The sequence below is a fragment of the Halichoerus grypus genome, chromosome 9 (genome assembly GCF_964656455.1).
Source record: "Halichoerus grypus chromosome 9, mHalGry1.hap1.1, whole genome shotgun sequence".
NCBI lineage: Eukaryota > Metazoa > Chordata > Mammalia > Carnivora > Phocidae > Halichoerus > Halichoerus grypus.
The window spans coordinates 49,039,730-49,062,328 of NC_135720.1; the positions used below are offsets into that span (position 1 = coordinate 49,039,730).

Genomic DNA, 22,599 nt, shown 5'->3' on the forward strand with positions numbered 1-22,599 from the left:
GGTGGCTGCATCAACAGAGGACTCACAGCTGAAGGCTTCTGAGTTTTATCTTTAGAGTTTTCTCTAAAAGCAAAGATCTCTATGTATTCTCCCAAAGATAGAGGATTTGATCTGATCTAAATAGTTGGGAGTAGCTCATTTTTGGCCAGGGCCTTATCCTCTGGCTTCCATTCCTGCAGGCAGTCACACATTTGCAACACTCATGGATCAGCCTTTTCCACTGGGGAATCTGGGTCACTTCAGTCATGTTTCTCAAACAAAACATTAGCACTACTTCAGCAGGAAGAATAAAAGCATGGAAAATGCCCTAATGCCCACAAGCCCACAATTGAATACAGAGTCAACTATTGAAAGTATCTACATATGCATATCTGTGTCTGTACAAAAGCACACGCATGGGGAAGGAGAGGTCTATCTTGCCTTAAGCCTTGGACACTTAAAACTTGAAGATTCCAAAAATTTAGATTTAGAATAAAAATTAAATGGGATAATTGGTCAGTTTTTAAAGAATGATTTTTTAAATGTAAGACAAATAAAAGGTACTTCTTTTTTTTTTTTTAAGATTTACTTATTTGAGAGAGAGCATGTGCACGCACTTGCACACGAGGAGGAGGTACGGGGGGGGAGGGGCGGGGGGACAGGGCTGAAAGAAGTCTCATGACCCTGAGATCACAACCCGAGCCAAAACCAAGAGTTGGACGTTCAACCAACTGTGCCACCCAGGCGTCCCAAATAAAAGGTACTTCTATTTCACTTAAACATTTGATGACGACATTTATTTATTCTCAACTTTTCAGAAACACACCCTTTAGTTAAGACAGATATACCTGGTTTTAAAAACAAATGCCACTCTTCACACTAGACAGGGCTGTCCTATGAATTTTACTTCTTGGCAATTTTATTTCACCAAACCATATCCTCTTTGAAACAATGGAGCCGATGCCTAAAAATATCTCGGGCTGTGCTTGCTGGGAGTCTTTGAAGCTAAAGCTGTGGCATCCTTCTGGTTTATGGCTGCAGGATGATGCATATATGTATTGTCTTTGTTAATTAACTCCATCTGTTTTGTAAGCCTGAAAAAGAAATTGGATGAAGCTGCATATATGTATGGATGGGTAATATTCCTTTTGCAGTAGTGAGCCAGCAGCTCCAAACAGCTTTTCAGTTTTCCTTTTGCTACCAGTTGCTAAAGTGCTGTGGAGCTAAGGCTCATTCTTCAAGAGCCTGTTGTTGAACTGGGCATCCCATGCAGTTGCACTTGTGTTATCTGTATGAGAGAGGTTGAGTTTCCTTACTGCTTTGGAAAAGGGTAGTGATTCTCCAAGTGCTCTTTCTGTGGCAGATGAAGGGATCTTTCACCTTGCAAATAGAAAATTCGATTCTGGAAATCAGAATGAAGGTGTTCAAGTGGAAGTCAGACTTCCACTGTATATATGTTCCCTTTGGTGAAACTTTTTTTTTTTTTTTTTTTTTTTAGATTTAGTTAGTTAGTTTAGAGGCAGGGAGGGGCAGAGGGAGAGGGAGAGAGAGAAACTTAAGCAGACTCTGCGCTGAGTATGGAGCCTGAGGCAGGGCTCGAACTCATGACCCTGAGATCATAACCTGTGCCAAAACCAAGAGTCAGTGGCTTAACCAACTGTGCCACGCAGGCGCCCCTCCCTGGTGAAGTTTTCATGGTACTAAATTTCTCTTTGCTGGTTTTAGGGAGGCTAGTTAAAAATTTTTGACAATGGGGATTCCCATTTCGTCCAGCTCGGCATTGTCTGCATCCCCAGTGGGTTAGCCAGAAGAAAAGGCCTATATGGCCTGGTGGCATCTCCTCTGTTAGGACGGGACGGCATGTCAGAAGCCAGAAAGCGATGGGGTGATGTGGGTTGCTAAGGTACTGGCTGGAGTGGCATGCTCATTAGCAAGTTCTCTCTCTCCAGCCTCATGCTGGTTCTCGTGCATGTCTGCAGTCAGTTCATGATTTGAATACGCATCTGCAGAAGACAATATATGAGTTTCTAATTCTCTTCCCCATGGTCATTTTCTTCTTTCCTTCATTCTGAGTCATCTTTGATTAAACAAAACAAAGATGTTACTGTTAATTATGCACCCTTTCGAACAGTGCAAAAATTCTTTTGTGTGTGTGGGGATGGTTTTGATGGGGATAGTAATTTATGATGGCAGTATTTTAAACTATGGACCAGGATGCTAAGAATCATAATGAAAAGAAGTGTGAGTCTCTACTAAGATAAGAAAAATGGTTTCTGCTTTTTTATTCACATTCCTCAGACCTTTTACTCTCTTCCCTAACGTTGTCAACATAATTCCATTCAGCCATTTTTATTCTCTTTAGACATCTTATTAAAACTGAAGCTTTGTTCAAATAGCTAAAATTGCAAATAATAAATGAGGTACCATAATATTGGCAGGTTGTAGGCAGAGTGCATGAGCAAACTGGAAATCTGCCATCCTGCTCCTGGCACTTTAAAGATTAATGTGAAATGGGCAGGGGTGCCACAGAATCAGCACTCCGCTCTGCCAGGGGGTTGGCACAAGGTTCTAAGGTAATCCTGGGGCTCGAGTTCCGTGGACAAGTTGGTGCAGGCTGGTGGGTTGGCACACCTCCCGGAGAGGGGAACTCCAGCTGATGGGAAAGAGGGGCCATCCCAAGGAGGCTGTTTTGACAGCGAAGCCCACCCACAGTTAGACAGGAAGTGGGGCACATATGGGTTGGGGGCTAAGGGAAGATCTAAGCCAAGAGGTGAGTTGAATAAGACCTTGGAAGACTCATTTTTTTAATGTGTCCCAACTATGGATGACTTGTAGGCACTCAGAAGATGTGTGTGTGTGTGTGTGTGTGTGTGTGTGTGTGTAAGACCTCCATCTTTATCTTTCCTGACTCCAGAAACTCAAAATCTCATGTCGGCCAGGTCTTTGCAGTTGCAGGCAGGTGTTTGTGGCAACTGTGACTTAGCAACAATTGTATGAACGAGAAAAAAGTTGTGGGCAAGTTGATTTTCTGCAGCAAATGGAAATTCTTTGGTGGTACTTTGTGGGAGGTTTATAGGCAGAGTGTTCAGTTCTTTTTTGATGTCTATTTTTTTTCTTCTACAGTTTTTTGAAGAAGCAGGATGCTGATCTAGACGTGGAAAAAGTAAGTTGACAAGTTTTGCACTGAGAGCACATGCCTTGTGAATTAGAAAGGGTGTCCCATTGGGACCCAGGACTTGGTCCACTTTGAACTTGGGATTGTGACTCTGAGTCTGTAGGTTTCTAGGAGAGAGGTTGAGTTGGAGAGGGAGCTGGTACATGAATAGAAAGTCTTCCCTCACTTAGGTGAATCTACCATTTTCCCCTTCTCTTAGTTGTAACACTCGGTTTTGATAATTATGGGAACATATTTTTTAGCTATATGATGTGTCTCCTTACCCCAGAAATAGAATGGGACAGCGGTCCTGTGGCTGATGAGCCCTCAGGGGCTGCTGAGGGGTGGGTAGCACTCTGTCTTCAGACTGGTCAAGGAAGTCCATCCATTTTTGTTTTTTCTCTACTCTGAGATGATTACTGCTTACCTCTGCCCTAGTTATACCTTCGAATTGTAGTCACTGTGTCACAGGTCATTCTTGCATTCACTGAACGTTTTTTTGAGGCACACTGCGTGTTAAGCACCATGCTGGAATCTGTTGAGACAAAAATGAATTTGACCGACAAGTACACAGGCAATGATTATACAATGTGATAGAAGTGTGCAGAAGGGGCTCTAGAAGCTCAGACTGAGGCTGGACTGTCCAGAAAAGCTCCCTGACGGAGGGGATGTGTGAAGGAACCACATATTTTCTTGCTTCTGTAAAGTTTGCTGAGTCTTCTCTGCTTGTACTTCGCTCGTCTCCCAGGTGTCTTGGGTTCCCATGAAAGGTTGGCCTTAAGTGAGTCTCACTAGCCACCGTGGGATCCTCTTCTGCCCCAGTCTCCACTGTCCAATCACATTGCCTCGGGGGTAATTTTTTAGCAGTTCAGAGTTACAATCCTCCTTTCCCTGGCCAATCAGGGGCTCCACTTCATCATCTAAGAATGACTTGGGGTTATTTCCCATTTTGAATTTGTGTGTAAGACAGGTTCTTCTCCCTGAACCTAGAGCCATTCTTATGCAGTTGGTGTACCTTTAAGTTACTATCTGAAACCTCCTTCTAGTCTACGGCCATCCCACCCTGAACGCGCCCGATCTCGTCTGAAACCTCCTTCTAGAACAATTATGAGCAACCCCTGACCTTTGTCCCATGCAACCCCCTAGCTTCTGCAGAATGGCCTGTGATCTACTTTCAGTCATGGCCTTTTCAGCTCATGCAAACCAAGGTGACTCAGGCTCTAGTCAGGGCTAGATTGGAGGGGAGCCTTTTTGAAATCCCGGTGTGCTTAGGTTTTGGGTGTGGAAGCCAGGGGCTGGCAAAGGTACTCCCTATGGGGGGTGGGGGGTCATCACTGCAGCCCTCATGGGCCAGGCTGGCCCCAGAGCAGGCTAGAAGAGCCTTTGGGTGCCAGGAGCCACCTTGGGATGGTGTAGCGCAGAATAGCCGGACCAGCCAGACGGGTTAGGAAATGCCTGGAGCTGTTCCAGGTTGCAGGGCTTGCCCTGCCTTGTGAGAGGTGAATCCTACAACCATGAAAGGGGGAGGTCCAGTTTATGGAGGAGGCGGGTCTGTTAATTGTGTTCTCAGTACAACCCAATGCCAGGCAGACAAGAGGGCTCAGTAAATGGGGTGTGAAGCCCTGAATGGAATGAATTAGAGTCTTGCTTCAGCTCTGCTGTTCACTTGCTCTAAGACCTCAGGCAAATCTTTTCTCCTGTGCAGGCCTCATTTTTCTCATCAGTAACATGGTCCATTTTCCAGGATCAAGTAAAATTCTTCATTTTTTAACTTAAAAACATAAACCGCACATATTTCTTAATTTTCTGACTTGGGCTTTGTACCAAAAAGGACAAAGGGCTGTTGGCCACGAGTCTGAAGGATGCTTAATAAGGCCCACCAGAGGCTGGGAGGTCCTCGCAGGCGCAGCCTTGTCTGTTGTACGTACCCTCAGGTACAACACTGGCTGCAGTGAGTATCTAATGAGGGAATGAATACTGTGACTGACCCTGTCATGTGGGTTGGGTATTTGTAAGTACTGAGGGAAATTCAGAATAAGAGAAGCTAAAAAGGTGGTGGGAAATGCTTCTTGGGCTGCGTGAATTTGAGCTGCCTGCAGAGGACTCTGCCTGCCGCACCCTCTCGGTCACATAGTTAATGACCTGGAAAACACTTAACCACCCTAAGGGAGTTTACTATTTTAAAAGTTCTAATTCAAAAGCTCCAATTCCAAAATTTTTTCTAATGCTGATAGAAGGCTGTTGAGCACAGATGTATAAATTGTTCTTTTCGCCTGTATTTATATATCTGCCAAGAAGAATCTAGAATAGGGTGTGCCTCCATTGTATAATTAAATGATACCTGCTGGCCAACCCAAGTGAAGAAAAATTACAGAAGTCATGGTGTGTTTTTTTCTAAATGGATTTTTGAGTTTTCTCTTTTAGTCGAACATTTTTGTAAAGATAGAACTATGAATGGAAAATTAGCCGTATCTCGACATGTGAAAGCTCAAAGATAAATCAACTAAATCCTGTAATTAATTATTATCTATAGTTTATTGAGCTTATACTGAGTGCTTTCTGTGTGTCACACTTGACCATTACAACAATTTTGGGAGGGAACCATGTCCCTTGCTTGAGGCACTACAGTAATAGCAAGGATTCTAATTCTGTCTTGGTCTAGAGCCTTCTCTTTCTCATACCCTACCTTACCTTGAAATTGATACAATATTTGGGACAATATATTTGTGTGACCTCTTTCTAAAAAGTATTACGAGTAATAAAAAGGCAATGTTACTTTCTAGAGAGGTCTTCTTTGACACTCCCCCGCAATCTGGATGGGGTTGCCCTGCCACCATGCACTTCTTCAAAGCTATCATTGTTGTATAGTTATTTGTTCAATAACCATCTAGTATCTGTTCCCTCTTGAACTGTAAGCTTTGTCAGATCTGAATCCTTACACGTGCTAAGCCTAGTGCCTGACTTCTAGAATGCCTTCTTAAAATGTTGACCACAGGCATGAGTGACTGGCACATGACCAAATTAGGGGGTAATGAGAGTCCATGAAAGCCACTTTGGTAGGTGGCAAAGTAAAAAATCTTTCTGTATACTCCAGAAATCATGGTTTTCTTCTCCATCTATAGGTTTTATCTGTGGAAACCATGCTAGTTAATAGCATTACATGGAGATAAGACAATCACTCCTTGACTTCCTCTTCAAAAGTACAAAGTTTCAAGCAGACAAATGAATAGATTATTGCAAAGAAAGTCTAAGGATAAAAGAGGGAGGAGCGGTAAGAGCACAAGGGAGACAGCAATACTGCTTTGTTTTGTTTTTTTCACAGAATCTTCTTGAATTATTAAGGGATACACTTCTGAGTATGGTTTACGTAAATCACTGATTTAAATATATACAGTGTATCTTCTAAAAGTAAAACCCATACTCAACTGAATTTTAAAGAATATGTAATTAGGCATGTCAGAAGGACAAAAATGTACTTTTTAAAAAATAAAACTGATTAAATTGGGTTATCCTATTTGGTGATTTAAATCATGATTTAAATGGATTTGCTTAAAATAACATCTACTTTGGTCATAATGACTTTCAAAGGGCTAAGGAGAGAGGTTTGATTTCCATGTATCCTAAATGATTTTCATGTATCCTGCATGGCCTTTGTCTAGCATGATTGAAAGTATTTGGCACTTGCTTTGAAAGAGATCCATCATTTTTGTAGTTTCAGTGAGAACAAGAATCCCTGTATTGCTATTCTGTTTGCAGGGTTTGGATAGCTGCCTTTAGGCCACAAATACGGCCATAGATACTACTGTTTGATAGATACAGAGGCCACCCCAAATAAAAATTGTCATTCGAAAGAAGAGTAAAGAGAATGCTTTAGAATGTTTCCTTTTTCCCAGTGAATTCCTTAAAATGTGTTCATCCGTAAATGTAGAATGTACGTAGAAGTTGCTCCATTTTTCAATTTCTTTTTTTTTTGTTTTTTTTTAAAAGATTTTATTTATTTATTTGAGAGAGAGAATGAGATAGAGAGAGCATGAGAGGGGGGAGGGTCAGAGGGAGAAGCAGGCTCCCTGCTGAGCAGGGAGCCCGATGTGGGACTCGATCCCAGGACTCCAGGATCATGACCTGAGCCGAAGGCAGTCGCTTAACCAACTGAGCCACCCAGGCGCCCAATTTCTTTTGTTTTAATAAGTCCCAAGAGAAGCGATAACAATATCCTAGTTTCTTATTGTGGGGCTAATAGTTTTTGTTAAAAAAAAAAAAAAATGTGGTTCTAAACAATTGGTTCAAAATTTGAGATTGCATCTGGAACCAAGCTTTAAAGCCATGTATATGGGATTCCTACATAGCTGGTTGAGAGGTGGAAAAATTAATTCATGTAAGATTTTTCTTTAGTAGGGAGAATAGGATTTCCAGGGGTCAGAAGGTCAGCAGTGCTTATATGGGGAGTCCAAAGGCATGAGGATGTGTCTCCAGTGAGAATGTGTGTGTGTATGGGGGCAAGGGGCAGTGTCAGGGTGTAGCGTTTCCCTGTGTATGCTGGTTGCTATAAGGAGGTGTGAAAAGCAAGAGGGAAGAACACCCATAATGTAGAAGCCATTGCTTCCTGAATGGAATGGAGGGCTCTCTAGGTGGGTGTGGGGAATGGAGAAGGCAGCCCTGGTGTGCAGATGGGACTGCTCCTTAGGCCTTCTCTGGTCCACATGCTTAGGGCTGTCAGCCGCAGGGCTTATAGGATGCCCACTTGTCTCCCATTCTCCATGCCCTGCCCCAGCCTCCACATAGATTGACGCATTCTCTTGGAGATTGGACATGGGGAAAGACCAGCCTCCCTATCACTGAGTAAAGGCTGGGCTTCCTACAGCCTGCTTTCCTGGTGACCAGGGAATGGTTTGAGTGGGAGGGGATTGTTTGGGAGGGAAGAACTTGCATACAGTTCTGCTTTAGGTTGAAGAACGAACAGTTTTAGTCCTGCACCAAAAACAGTTATTATACATCACCCATAATAACTGACCAACTTTCTTTTATATAAATCTCTGCATTATAAACCTAAGTGCTGCTGGAAAAGAAAAAACATCCCTTCTGCCAATTCGAATTTCTAAGATAAAAGTACCTCTTCCTAGACATTATAAACTCAGGCAGATATTGATGACCATTGGAAGAGCTACAGATAACAAAATTTATGATCCAGGCTGATCCAAGGGAAGAGTTGGAAAATTAGGGGTGAATTGTCTAGTCTTGGATGCTGAACACATAATTCATTTGTTCCTCGAACACTAACAAACGCCTGTGGGCTAATCACTGTCCTAGGCCACAGGCTATCTTACTCAGTAGCCCTGTTTTACATGTGAGGGAAATGAAGCCCGACAGAAGTGAAATGGTTTGCCCAAGGACTTACATCTAGGAAATGACAAGATCCAAAAGTAGCTCTCAGACTTGGAGTACCCTCTGTTTCCACTCTACGGTGGATTGTTCTCTTGTACTGAAGCTCAAAAGAGCAGAAGACAAATGATCCATCATCAGCCTCATGCAATTTAACTGATAATTTTATACACATCTTTCATTTTCTCTTCCCTGAATTTAAGACTTTCACCCTTATTTGTGGCTTTAAAAACTGTAATGATGTTTTTATCAAAGAGAAATTAGAAACTTAAAGGGGAACCATCTCTTTGAACCTGACCTGGTCCTACCAGGTGGTCCCTTGGGGGTGACAGAGTGAGAGTGACTTCCCAGAATGGCATTCTGCAGGAGTGGGAGTCTGGGGAGGCCTACTCCTGGGCTCGGGATCATCTCATTGTCCTCCTCTTGGTAGCATTCATCATTCTACAGGGAGAGAGCTGGATGCTGCCAGAAGAGAGTGGGGAGAAACGCAGCCCACGTCACAATGGAGAATCAAGACAAGCTCCCACCTACTCTGCAGGCTTTCTCCTGTAGCCGTGAGTTGCTGCATAATTTCTTCCACTGCAGCCAGGCCTGCTGGGGAGAGGTTGGAATCACTCAGTCGTCTGCCTTGCCTAGATTTATTGTCTGCTGAAATCACCTGTGAAGGAGAGATTATTAGGAAAATATGTGTAAAGAATAGCTTAGAAGATACTTCTGTCACTGCCCTGAAACACTTTTAAAAGCAGACCTGCACTTGTTCTGAGCTGCTGTGTGTATGGGGAAGAGACCTAAAAATACATAAAAATTCAAGGTTTTCCCCTAACGAGGGTTATTACTGCCCGCTTTTGGGCTACACAAAAGTTTAAGCAGAAAATCTTCGTATTAGTTTGCTGTGGCTGCCATGGCAAGCGACCGCACACTTGACGGCTGAAAACAACAGATTTCTGCTCTCACGGTTTTGGAGGTCAGAGTCCACAGCAGGATGTCAGGAATGCATCCCCTTCAGAGGCATTGGGGGAAACCTGTTGCTTGCCTTTCAGCTCCTGGTGGCTACAGGCCTTCCTTTGACTTGTGGCCATGTCACCCCAGCCTCTGCCTTTGCCTTCAAATTCTCTTCTTTCCTTTGTGTGTGTCTGTCAGACCTCCTGTGCATCCGTCTTGTAAGGATGCCTGTGATGGCTTTCAGAACCCGCCAGATAATCCAGCATAAGCTCCTCCTCCCGAGATCCTTAACTTAATAGACCCTATCATTCCATTCTGTATGAGGTGACAGTCAGAGATTGCAGGGATTAGGAAGTGAATATCTTGGGGAGGGGGTGGACATTTTTCTGCCTCCCACACCTTCTCTTTTGTGAATTTCCACATTTTTCATTTCCTGAAACAAAAGCTTATGACCACTGGTTTCACACATTACTCTAGTGAGTGATTTTTCTACAAGGGGCCCTTGGGAGACCTAAGAACCCACCTGGTCTCCCAGGCCACAGAACAGGCAAGGCCATGCCTATCTTCTTTCTTAGATTGGGGTTAATGTGAGGATGAGGAATCGTGGGCTCTGAGAGCAGGGAGGGACCTTCAAAATCATAGTCTCCCAGTCTTAGGGGGAAACTGAGGTCAGAGATGCAGGGTCAGCTGAGTCAGGAGCAGAGATGGGGACTAGCACTCACTGCTTCAGCCCACCTCTTCCACTGCGTCCCTGTGTGTGTCCAGGTTGTCTCTCGTCATGTAAGTCTCCATGTCATCCTTCATGTGACAGCTCTTTAGTACCTGAGAACTCCATCCCTGCAAATCCCCCTTTCCTTGGCCAACAGCCCTGTTCTTACAAATATTCTTACATTACCTGATACCGGGAATTTTGCCATTCTGATTACATCCCCCTGGATGCGTTCCCTTGATGTCATTGTCTCTTTAAGAACACAGCACTCAGACATGAACAATACTTCTGAGATGGCTTGCCCAGTACAGGGTAAGGACTCTACTCCTGGAATTGTTAGGTCTTGTGAGATGCACATGTTTTCTGCATCATTATGTGCTACACTTAGGGGAACGAAGGTCACATCTCCATTTAGCCATCCTGTCACACTTTTGGCTTGCATTGAACTTGGGTTCAGTACAAATCCTTAAGACTTTAAAATATGAATTGCTTTAAACCTATCTCCTTTGCCCCTGCCAGATAGAAGAGCCGGGTTTCTGTCAGTAGCAGGATGTGATCAGCTTGGGACCCAGAGTAGAGTCCAGACAGGGATCCAGGGAACAGATGTATCCGCGAGCTGGGGTACGCTCATGGGGATGGTACCAGCAGCAGACAGTAAACAAGAGGCAGTTAGGGCAAATTGGTGAAGCCTAGAACTGGAGAAAGTCCTCCGTAGGTGGCAGTCTAGATGGACAGATGTTGGCAGCAGAATTGTCTGGCTGAGCATGCCAAGGGGCAGATAGGAGGAGCACTGATGTGGGGGGACAAGACTCAGACAGGAAGCTGATGAAAAGAGATGAGTCCTGAATGATGAGTTAGAGTCAACTGCCAAAATGGGAGGGCCCAAGATAGGAGCTTGAGTCCAGAGAGTGAGAGGAAGCCCCTGGTCTGAAGTCAGAGTCACAACACTGATGTGTGTCTATGTAACAGTGACCTGGGGCCTCATCCATTCAGAGCCTGGGGTCAGGGTCACGTGGCAGAATTTGTGAACAGGGCTGAGTTGTCCTAGCTGAGCAGATTGGAGGGTGTAGGGTAGGTGATGACCCCCTTCTATATATACACAATTGATTTTTTACCTTTAAAAGCATGGTTTTATTTTTGTTAATTCTTTGGGTTCTTTTTTGGTCAGTTCTGGAAGTCCTTCCAGCTGGCTAAAGCTGAAATGTTTTAAAATCTCTATTCTTTCCTCTAATTAATTGACTATCCCCTCAGTTGTGAATTATTTGTGATATCCCTAAGCACATCTTGATGAAAACCTTACCAGGGATGAACCTACAAAGTCCCACTGTGCAAGGACCTCCCTCCAGGTCAGTGTTGTTCCTCTGTGATGTTCACACCCCTAGGTATGGTTGCTCATCACCTCTCAGGCCTTCAGACTGAACTGTCACTTGGCCCAGGGTTTCCCATCTCTCATAGCTATGCTTTGAGTGACAGATCCAGGCGCTCTGTGTCTATAACGTACCATTCTGCTTGTCCTGTGAAAATACCCTGAGATGAGGCAGTGCCCCAGGAAGGGAGAGCTGGTAGCATGCTTGAGTTAGTCACTGCTGTGAGGGTAGAGGTCCCCCGGTTGTTCTCACTGATGTCCGTGGGTTTCGATCCTGAGCCCCACTTCCTGTAACACACTTGTGGGTGTTAGCCATGGGTGATTTTTAAGGTGAGACTGGAAGCCCATATTCAGATGTGGAGTCCTAATCTTTGTTTCTGGGGTTCACCATTACTAAAGACCTCCTCCTTTGCCTATTACACGTGGTCTGTGAAGAGCCGACCTCACCGTTGGGTGCGTAAGGCCGCTTCTTGGAAGATGTAGGGGTGTTCCTTAAGTTGTGAAATGTGCCATACTAAATGTAGTCAGCGTGTAAAGTGAAGGAAAGGAAGTGAGATGCTGTGTGGATCATTTACGTTAACAGAAGAAGGGGGTAAAACAGCAATTCATTCATTTGCATAGTCCTTCCAAATAAGACTGCCAGGACCAAGTGAGATGGTTTCAGGGTCAGTCACGAGGCAGCGTGATGTAGTGGAAAGAGTGTGTGGGCCTCAGGGGCGTGAGGAGGTCCTGTGTGCCGCCAAAGAGCTGTGTCATGTTGGCTGTGGGGGAAGCAGAGAGTCAGATGAAAAATTGCAGTGGTGGTGAGTGTCTGAGGAGTTGTGCAAGGAGCTGGGGAAATGATACAGGAGGATCCCAGATAGGAGTTCGCAACTTCTGTTTCTTGTCCGCTCTTTCTTTGGGCAGTACTGGCCAAGGATTAGATAACTTCTAAGTGTGACAGGGAGCAGATCCATACTTGGGCTAGAAGAATGGCCTGGGAGGGGAGGTTCCTTTCCACGACGTTATTTTTTCTGTTGCTCTTCATCAAGACTTAATGCCATAGTAATTTAAAACAAACAGAACGTGTGTGCGTGCGTGTGTGTGTGTGTGTGTGTGTGTGTGTGTATGTGTGGTGGGAGATTTTGTTCATCTTTGGAAGAGTATTCTGAAAAGTAGTCCTAAACTGGTGGTATGGGAAGCAGTAGTTTAAAAAACAAAGTAACTGTCATTTTGCCTATTACACGGTTATCAAATAAGGGGAAAAACTTTTTTTCCTTTACCAGAGAGCTTGACCCGTGTGTCAAGGTGATGCTTATTGCAAAAAAGTAAATTTGATAATGGGGTTAAAAGTTTGAGCAGCCTGTGGGTATTAAAAATGAAATAACTTCTAAAACCTACTCACGAAGTTTGGAAGTCCTCACAGTGATCCACAGTGAAGTTTTAAGAATGCGAGAGGCCTGGGGCGCCTGGGTGGCTCAGTCGTCAAGCGTCTGCCTTCGGCTCAGGTCATGATCCCAGGGTCCTGGGATCGAGCCCCGCATCGGGCTCCCTGCTCCGCGGGAAGCCTGCTTCTCCCTCTCCCACTCCCCCTGCTTGTGTTCCCTCTCTCGCTGTGTCTCTCTCTGTCAAAATAAATAAATAAAATCTTTAAAAAAAAAAAAAAAAAAAAAAAAGAATGGGAGAGGCCTCACTGGCAAAATGTCAGGAGCGCTTTTTTCATGTATAACCCATGAACTGGAAGAAAAAAAAATGTTGACAGTTACCATAATATGTACTGTATTTTCTCATATTCGGTTATATTTATTAATGTAAATACTGGCTACTAGCCAATCATGTAACTTTATTATTATTCTATTTTTACGGTGGCTTAGAGGAAAATATAATTAGGCTTCCATGTTTTCTAGGTAGTAAATACACCAACAACAAGATGTCATGTAATGTGTTTTGAAGGAAAAAGTGAAAAGCTTCAGAAACAATTTCAGAGCCCGTGAAGGAAGATGTATCAGGGCGGGGAAAAGCACTTGTTTGATTTCTTTTTTTTTTTTTTAAGTTTTTTTTTAATAGACTTTATTTTTTAGAGCAGTTCATAGCAAAATTAACATACTGTAGAAGACCAAACCATAGAGACAGTAAAAAAAAAAAATTTTTTTTCTTTTACTGTCTCTATGGTTTGGTCTTCTACAGGATGTCATGTATTTGGAATCATACACTATGTAGCATTTTCGGATTGGCTTCTTTCACTTAGTTATATGCATTTAAGTTTTCTCCATGTGTTTTCATAGCTTGATAGCTCATTTCTTTTTAAGCACTGAATAATATTCCGTTGTCTGGATGTACCACATTTTATTTATCCATTCACCTCCTGAAGAACATTTTGGCTGCTTCCAAATTTTGGCAATTGTGAATAAAGCCATTATAAACGTCTCTGTAGAGGTTTTTGTGTAGACATAAGTTTTCAGATCCTTTGGGTAAATACCATAGAGTGTGATAAAAAGCATTTGCTCTCTGTTGGAATTTAGAAATTGTTTTGTATTTTCTTCTTAAGGGAAGAGCCCAAATCGCTGCATGCTGTAAGCTTGTTGGCATGTAAATTTAGTCAACCACCATTTCACCTGCTGCTTTAACCCATAAATATCCATTGCTCAAATTTGTGTGGTGAATGACGGAGTTTTGAGTTTTCTCTTACATCATGTATGCCCCAGCTCCATGATTGTTGAGAGCTCTCTTCCCCCAAATTAAAGGAATTGGCCAACTCTGAGGCTTTTCTCCAAAGGTCCTCCTTTTTCTTGTTTTTCTTTCCCACAATCAGGTCTAAGTCAGGTTATTACCTCTCACTTTGGAATCACCTTTGCTGGCTTGGTAGTTCAGACCTGCCTTTCAGTTCCTCTGTTTCTTGTTGAATTCAGCATTCTCTATTGAGTTGCGCACTTAGCTCAGCCCCCTGACTGTAACAGCATTGTGCTCATGTAGGGTTTGCTTTGCGGTATCCTACCACCTCTTTGCATAAACCTTTCCTTTTTTTCATGATCTTTTTTCATATTTATTCTTCACTTAATGTGTATGATCAAATGAAAATTGGCCCATGAAAGTAAAAATGGAGATGTGTTGTGCTTTTCTTATGTTACACGCAGATGGTATGAAACATTTTTGAAGAAAATCAAATTCCCTAAACTCAGATCTCTAGGACAGTGGTTGCAGCTTATGTATTTTTTCTACAAGTAGTCTACTAAATAGGAGAGAAAACCCAATGAAAAAACTTTGCCAAATTCATTTTGTTTTGAAATAATTTCTTTATCAATTTTAATTTTTGAGTAGGAGATAAGAAAAGCTTTTAGACTAAACGTTACTGAAATAGAACAAATTCAATAAGAATTCTTATTTTGTCTAAATTAAGGCTGTGGTACCAAAATCAGGGACTCCTGAGGGAGCCTAACTGAGGTTAGAGCAGAAAAGTAATCTCAGAGTTTATCCTTAAAAGAGGTAAAAAGGGGGCACCTGGGTGGCTCAGTTGGTTAACCATCTGCCTTCAGCTCGGGTAGTGATCCCGGGGTCCTGGGATCGAGCCCCACATTGGGCTACTTGCTCATTGGGGAGTCTGTTTCTCCCTGTCCCTCTGCTACTCCCCTGTTTGTGCTCTCTCTCTCTCTGTCAAATAAATAAATAAAATCTAAAAAAAGAGAGAGAGAGGTAAAAAGATGAAGAATTGAGGCACCTGGGTGGCCCAGTCGGTTAAGCGTCTGCCTTCAGCCCAGGTCATGATCCCCGAGCCCTGGGATCAAGCCCCTCATCGAGCTCTTTGCTCAGCAGGGAGCCTGCTTCTCCCTCTCCTCCCTGCTCATGCTCTCTCTTGCTATCTCTCAAATAAATAAATAAAATCTTAAAAAAAAAGAAGTTGAAGAATAAGTTTGGAGCCTGGGTGTCTGGGAGATGGGTGGAATTAAGATTATTTTGTAGGAAGAAAGAAAGGGTGGTTTGGGAAGTCAGGCCAGGCAGCAGTAATGCAATAGAGCAAACTTGACAAGCTTCTCAGGAGCACAGGACACCCTGTGGTTGGGTCAGGTTGGGAGATCAGGCTAACGTTGCTGCCTGCAGCAACTTGGTATAATTCAGCAAACAGCCGTTGCACTCTGAGTGGCATTTCAGGTCCCCTTGCAGTGCAGCTGGTACCACCTTCTGAATGAGACCTCACCGCAAGGTTTACCTTCCCATCAGTGGTGGCCTGGATAAATGCTCCACATGAGTCTGTATAGAGAATAAAGGACGTCATGTCGGGTCTTCAGTGGTCATCATGTTTGGAGGAGGGAGTTGGACAGAGAAAGCACTCAAGTCTAAGACAAAGGTCTGAGCTGAGGGCTCCACATGGGTCAGAATGCTGGGAAGGAGGGGCTAAGGGAGACAGGTCCAGAGCTCAGAGTGACATGGAAAAATGATGACGAGTATGAGGATGTCTACAAAGGGATATATATATATTCCTACAAAGAAGTGTGCGTATGCGTCAGTTATATACATATATACATACACAGAGAGGAGAGTGGAGGGAAAAAGAGGGTAGGAAATATAACCCCCTGTACCATTCTGCAACATAAGAACTAGAATATCACCAGTACTTTGGGAGTCCTTATGTGTTCCTCCCTGGCCATACTCCTCTCTCCTGGTACCACTGCTGAATAATTTTGTGTTTGTTTCCTGGCTTGTCTGTGGAAGTATGTTTCCCTATGGCTTTTTTATGTAATCTATTACTAAGTTTTGTTTGCCATGAGCAAACAAAAATACTATATGTTTATATAGTATTCTTGTACCATTTGCTTTTTTTCAATCAGTCGTTTCTTTTTAAGATTCATCCCTGTTGATGCATGAAATGACATACATGAAATTCACTTATCTCCACCGCTATATGGTCTTGTATTGTGTGAACATACCACAATTTATCCAGTCTCTTCTCAATGGACATTTGGGTCATTGCCAGTTTTGTGCCATTTTAAACAATACTGCTGTGAACATTCTTGTATGTGCATCCTGCTGCAAACAAACTCTTAGGACAGGTGCCTAAGAGAAAAATTTGGGGGACTTAGAGTATGTGTATCTTCAGGTTTACTGGATAATACCAGATTGTTTTCTAAAGTGGTTATATTTGGACATTTCATTTGACATTCCCATGAGTAAACATACTAGCTTTTAAGAGAAGGGGAAGTCCAAAGTGCAGGATTGGCTAAACACTGGAGAGGAAAAGGATATCATTAGGGTCTGATGAAGTACCACTCCCCATCAAAGTGTGGAGTAGAGAGAGCTGGGGATATGAAGAAAAAGATACGGGTTTTAAACAGGCACTGTGCATAGGGTGAAAGGTTATCTCACATGGGCTATGGCCGAGTTGTCAGTAAGTGACATATTCCATCTCAGTAGGAATGAATTCCCCAGTTCTCCCTGCTTTTACTCCATTCTCCCTGATCAGCAGGAATCTTTAGTGCTCTATCTGGGGAGCAGATAGATGCTTCCAGGCATTTAAGTGTGCTATTTCCACATCACATGGATGGTGGCATGGATTCTAATAAAGTTTTCAGAACAGACACAGAGGCACAGATATTTTGGATATTACTCTCCTCCAAATGTAGGAGATTTTTCTGACAGCCATTCTTTATACTTTATAAATTCAGTAAACTCACACAGGGTTCGATATTGCTGACTCTTTTACATCATAGGGTTATTTGCAAAAAACTCAGAGCTGCTCTGCTGTTGCCCGGTCACTTGACCTGAGAAAAATGGGCGCATGGCATTTTGAATAGCAAATTAACTGTGAAGTATGACACAGTCCTGCGTGAGCATTTTTGGCCTCATTTGTAAGTTCTGATCACTCTGACACATAAAGCGGATAGGATTTGTTTTCTTTTCAAAGAATTTCCATTCTTCCAAATCTAGATTTTAGTGAGGATAACTTCTTTTGTTGGCATTCCTAGGAGACTGAAAGTAGAGCACTGAACCATTCACAGCACATGCTGTCTGGAGTCTCAGAAGTACAGCCTTTTTGAACTTGTTATTTTTGGGTGACCCTTCATTAATAGCATTCATCGGATTTATTTGATTCTAGGCCTAAGAGCTCAGGGATGGTGGCATTTTTAAAATATTTTCATCATAGTTTTTTTTTCTTATCATCTGTTGATTGGTATTGTCTATTTGAAGCTTTCAATGGTGACAGTACATGTTTGGGAAGGCAGCATGGCATACTCAAGATAACACCAGGCTTTGCCCCCAAAACTGAAAAGAACCTCAGTGTTCCATGGTTTGAGGTCTCATTATGTAAACTAGGACATGTCTACTCTTAGAATATATTAATTTAAATGATTAAAAAAAAATAAATGATTAGGGGCACCTGGGTGGCTCAGTGGTTAAGCGTCTGCCTTCAGCTCAGGTCATGATCCCAGGGTCCTGGGGTCGAGCCCCGCATGGGGCTCCCTGCTCGGCAGGAAGCCTGCTTCTCCCTCTCCCACTCCCCCTCCATGTGTTCCCTCTCTCGCTGTGTGTCTCTCTGTCAAATAAATAAAATCTTTAAAAAAAAAAAAAAGATTAGAAAAATTATTAAATAAGTTAGGCAAATGTTTAGTTGGTTAAGTAGAAAAAAGCAGGATACCAAATTGTGGAACATGATCGTAATTTTGCAAAGCATAACGCATGCGTAGGAAAAGCCTACAAAAATTATACTAAAATGCTAACAGTTGTATTTGGGTTATGAGATTATAGGGATTTTTGTCTCAGTGTTTGTTAATGTGGTTGTATTACTTTTATAATAAAATTAATTAAAAGGCTGGACTTAAAAGAGATTAATCTGGACTCAAATTGCCACTCTACCATTAACCAGCTGTTTGACCTTGGGCAAGCTACTTAACCAGCTTCCTCAGGAGCTGGTCAGGAACCCCCATAGGGTTGTTGCTAGTCAAATGAGGTGATATTCCAAAGCACCCCGCTCCTGGTGCAAGTAGCTAGTATGGTGGTTCCTATCCTCCTCAGCTTCCCCTTCTCTTGTGAAACAGGCGTTGCCCGGTACACACCCAACAGCCATGATGCTCTTTTATTATTTGGTTTCTATTTTGTCCAGTTGGGGCCTCACTCTGATGTCAGTAAACACTTTTGACCTCTTAGAACTTCTGTTTTAGCAGTGACAACTGATGGTTATTTTAGAGAAGTGATTGGTGAGTAAGAATGTTTGGCCTTATGTGACAGGAGGGGAAATTTGAGGAACTGGACTTCCTAAAAGTTCGAGAATTTCAGCTGTTCAAACATATATATATGGGATTGACAGAAACATGTTTGCTTATTTGAGGACATCTTAACATCCCTTGGCTAGCAAGGAGAGAACATGTTATATGCTTGCTAAACAGACTGGTGATTTTCTTGGCTCTGTCAAGTTCTTCTAAGAGACAAATACAAATAATATGTAAGAGAAGATTTAGCAGGATCCCCAGGGGCTGTGTGTGAGCCCTAAGATGTTAACCAAGCTTCCCGATGATAGGAGATGATCATGTTCAGCAATTGGTGTAAACAGGGCCAGAGATGCTCAAAGAGATCCTAGTTTTTAACTTATTTCAGGGTAAGTTTATTCAGGCAAGGAGAGGAAAACTCATTTCTTTTTCCTTTTCTTTTTAAAATATTTTATTTTTAAGTAATCCCTACACCCAACCTGGGGCTTGAACTGACAACCCTGAGATCAAGAGTCACATGCTCTGCTGCCTGAGCCAGCCAGGCATCCTGAAAACTCATTTCTTAAGAGTAATAGCCAGCTACAGATGGGCCAGGTACTGGAAAATGTTGTCTTGCCCTGGTTTAGGGTACATCCTTAGCAAAGGCCCAAAGAAAGATGCCCATATTCACAGGGCCCGAGTCATCCCATCTACTTGGACCAGTACTCAGAGTATCTGAGATCTCCCCTAGACTCGTAGACTTACAGTCTGAAGACAGTACATTCCTGACCTACTCAAGGCTAGAATCCAGGTCCATGCACTCCCAGTTCATGTCCTGTTTAGAATAGCAGACTCTCCCTCTGCCTCCAGCTGGCTTTGTACAAGTCACTGGACGTGCTGAGCCTCACTTTTGTTATAATAGGAGAGGTTTAATCTCGAAGGACCTTCTGGGTCCAAAGTCCAAAAATTCTATAATTCCTTTGGCTATTTTCTTTCTTCTTCTCCTTCTTTCTTCTTTCTTCTTCTTCTTCTTCTACATGTCAGCATCTTGAGAGGTACAAATAATTAAACTATAGGAAATGAACTATAAATTCTTGTTCCTTTAAGTTTGAGGCTCTGAATCAGGCACCCTGTCTTCCGTGGATGGCTTGGTGGGATCAAGATCTTTCTGCTAAGGCCACAGTTCCCCATGGCATGGTCTTCTTGGTCCTACGAAGGTCAAAGATGGCACGAGGACAACTGGAATGCAGTGGCAGGAGGTTCCTCGCTGGTGAAACAAGCTGCTGTAGCCCTTTAAGAAGGAGAATTGAGCAAGAACAAGAAATGAAGGGCATATAGACTGGATGGGAAGAAGTGCAGTTTTATCTACTTGCAGGTGACATGACTGTTTACATAGACAAATCCTAAGGAATGTATAAAACCACTTCCAGAAAGAACTAATAAATGAACTTTAAAGTCATAGGATACGAAGTCAATATGCAGAAATCAATTGTATTTCTATATATTAGCAGCTAATAGATGGAAAATGAAGCTAAGAAACAATTCTATGTATAACAGCAACAGAAAAACATAAAACACTTGGAAATAAATGTAACAAAACTATCAATTGGTGCAATCTCTGCAGGCACTTAAGGGTAATGGGTGCTAATGGTCCCAGACAGTTCTCCAGGGAGTGGACTTGGTTTTTGTAGCCCTTATCATTTCTCAAGGGGAAAAGCTATATCAACTTGCATAATTGTTTAGCTTCATCAAGATGTGGATTGTAATGTCACTTTGTATTCAACAAGCCATGCAGCACTGCTAGGGCCGTTTCACAATTTATCTGATACCAGGCATACCTCCTTTGCACTTGGGGTATAGAGTGAAGTCCTGAGTGATTTATGGGGCCAAATTAAATCTCACATAAGATGTTCACTCAGAAAGTTGTGATTTTTCTTTATTCTTTGTTCTTCTCTCTAGGGTGTGATGAGGCATTTAATCCACCAGACAGCAGGAGGGTCTATGTAATGAATTTTTACATGCCCCGGTCATTTTAATGTAATCATCCTTGTTTTAAAAGGCTTCATTAAGTCTATTGTTAGCATTGTAAAACTACCTAAGAGAGACACGAGGGCTTTTCCCATTTTCAGAATTCAACAGACAGTTTCTTAATTGCACTGCTTTGGGTGAATGGTAATTAAATGGGTTGGGAGAATGTGCAATATTTATTTATAGTAACAGGCGTGTCATGTATTTATAGTCATTACTGCACAGTGTACTTGATAACATCCTTTTGGGAGAAAAGGGGTCATGACTATTAAAAGTAGTAGTAACTTTTTGGCAAGTCTTTGAATCTAGCTGTGAATATTAATAGATCCAGGTACTTTTATATTAAAATACCATACATAGTAAAACTTTTTTTTTTTTAAAGATTTTATTTATTTATTGGGCAGAGAGAGACACAGCGAGAGAGGGAACACAAGCAGGGGGAGTGGGAGAGGGAGAAGCAGGCTTCCCGCTGAGCAGGGAGCCCGATGCAGGGCTCGATCCCAGGACCCCGGGATCATGACCTGAGCCTAAGGCAGATGCTTAACAACTGAGCCACCCAAGTGCCCCCATAGTAAACCTTTTGCAAGGAAACTGCACTTGCAAAATTCTAAATACACTTTTAACATTTTTAATTTAAGATATTTAAATATGGTTGCCAGTGTCAATAGTCTTTGGAGTGTTATAATGGACCTTAATTTTGATAAGATGATAGGAGAGTGACTATTCCTTGGTTCTTAAATTTGGTAATAAGTGCAGTTTTAACACCGTATTCTTAATGTGCTCTGACATGGTAGATTTATCAAGCAGATAAGAGAGAAATTTTCCATCAAATATTGAGAATCTTAATACCAACTAAACCACTGGATGGGGGTCTTTTAGAGGACCAGACGAAAGCTAGGGAAATCCTCCATCAAGAAAAACGTGTGCACACATACACAGAAACACACATAGGGTATGCTACCTCAGGAGGTCTATGGTCTGACTTCCTGAATGCCTCTTCATGGACCCAAAGATGTGAATCCTTGATCTAAATGCAAATTGTACAAATAGCCCCTTCTGTTTTGCACAGTCCCATGTTTAGGCTCTCCCGACCCATGTCTGTAAATTCATTTTCATTTATGCCTTTTCTCCATAGGACATTTTTACTCAAAAGTCTCCATTACCAGTTAGTTCAGTCTAAATGTGACAGAAACAGAGATCCTTTTCCACCACTACTGATTTCCAGCTCATCTCGTCATTTCTTCAGTCCTTACAGGTGGTCACCAGCTTCTCCCTCTGCCCTGTCTCCCCAAAAGCTGGAACAAGCGTGCTGTCTTACTCCATGCAGGTTCTTCCCACTGCTTTCACCCCTTCTGTGGTTTTTCATCACTGCTCTAGTGCAAGCCTCAAACATCTGTCCTTTAAATGGTCCAGCCTCCCGTCCCCAAATTCCCTCCATCCCACCCCTCATTTGGGACCCAGTCTTCCCTGTGTGTGGCCTGCCTCACAGGCACACTTTCACCTTGCCTTCTACCCTCTTGAACACCTTCAGGGGTTTTCTGTCATGGCACACAGGAGGTTAAAAACCACCAGCTCCTTCACTGTGGGGGCCGGCTCACCTCCTCCCATTTCCCCAGAGACTTTCTTTCCCCGACCTCCTTGCTTGTCCCTATCCAGCCACTCCTCTCCCATCTTCCCGCACTGCCAACAACTCTGCCCCTCCAAGAGGGTGCCTAGGACAGATGATCAGTCTGCTGATAGGCAGTGTTTGGGCGCCTCATGTTTTCTGTGAATAGTCACTAAACCCGGCAGGACATGGGTCCCCAGGTCTGGGCAGCCTTACTTCTGTGGAAGTCTGTCCTTCTGTTCATTTAGCAACTTTTCCCCACCATCTAGCTCAATTGAGTCA

The 22,599-nt window shown here is 42.9% G+C and overlaps 1 protein-coding gene across 8 annotated transcripts in view; it reads left to right on the plus strand.

Moving 5' to 3' along the window:
* The window catches only part of FYN (FYN proto-oncogene, Src family tyrosine kinase), a 211,248-nt gene that overhangs the window by 25,158 nt on the left and 163,491 nt on the right, over window positions 1–22,599 (plus strand). For 5 of the 8 annotated variants that reach the window (XM_036105335.2, XM_078054854.1, XM_036105329.2 and 2 more), the window contains exon 2: window positions 3,103–3,142. The exons of the other annotated variants lie outside the window; for them this stretch is intronic. The gene's annotated coding sequence lies outside the window, so the exon portion shown is untranslated. The remainder of the gene's footprint in view (window positions 1–3,102; window positions 3,143–22,599) is intronic. 8 annotated transcript variants of the gene reach the window in all.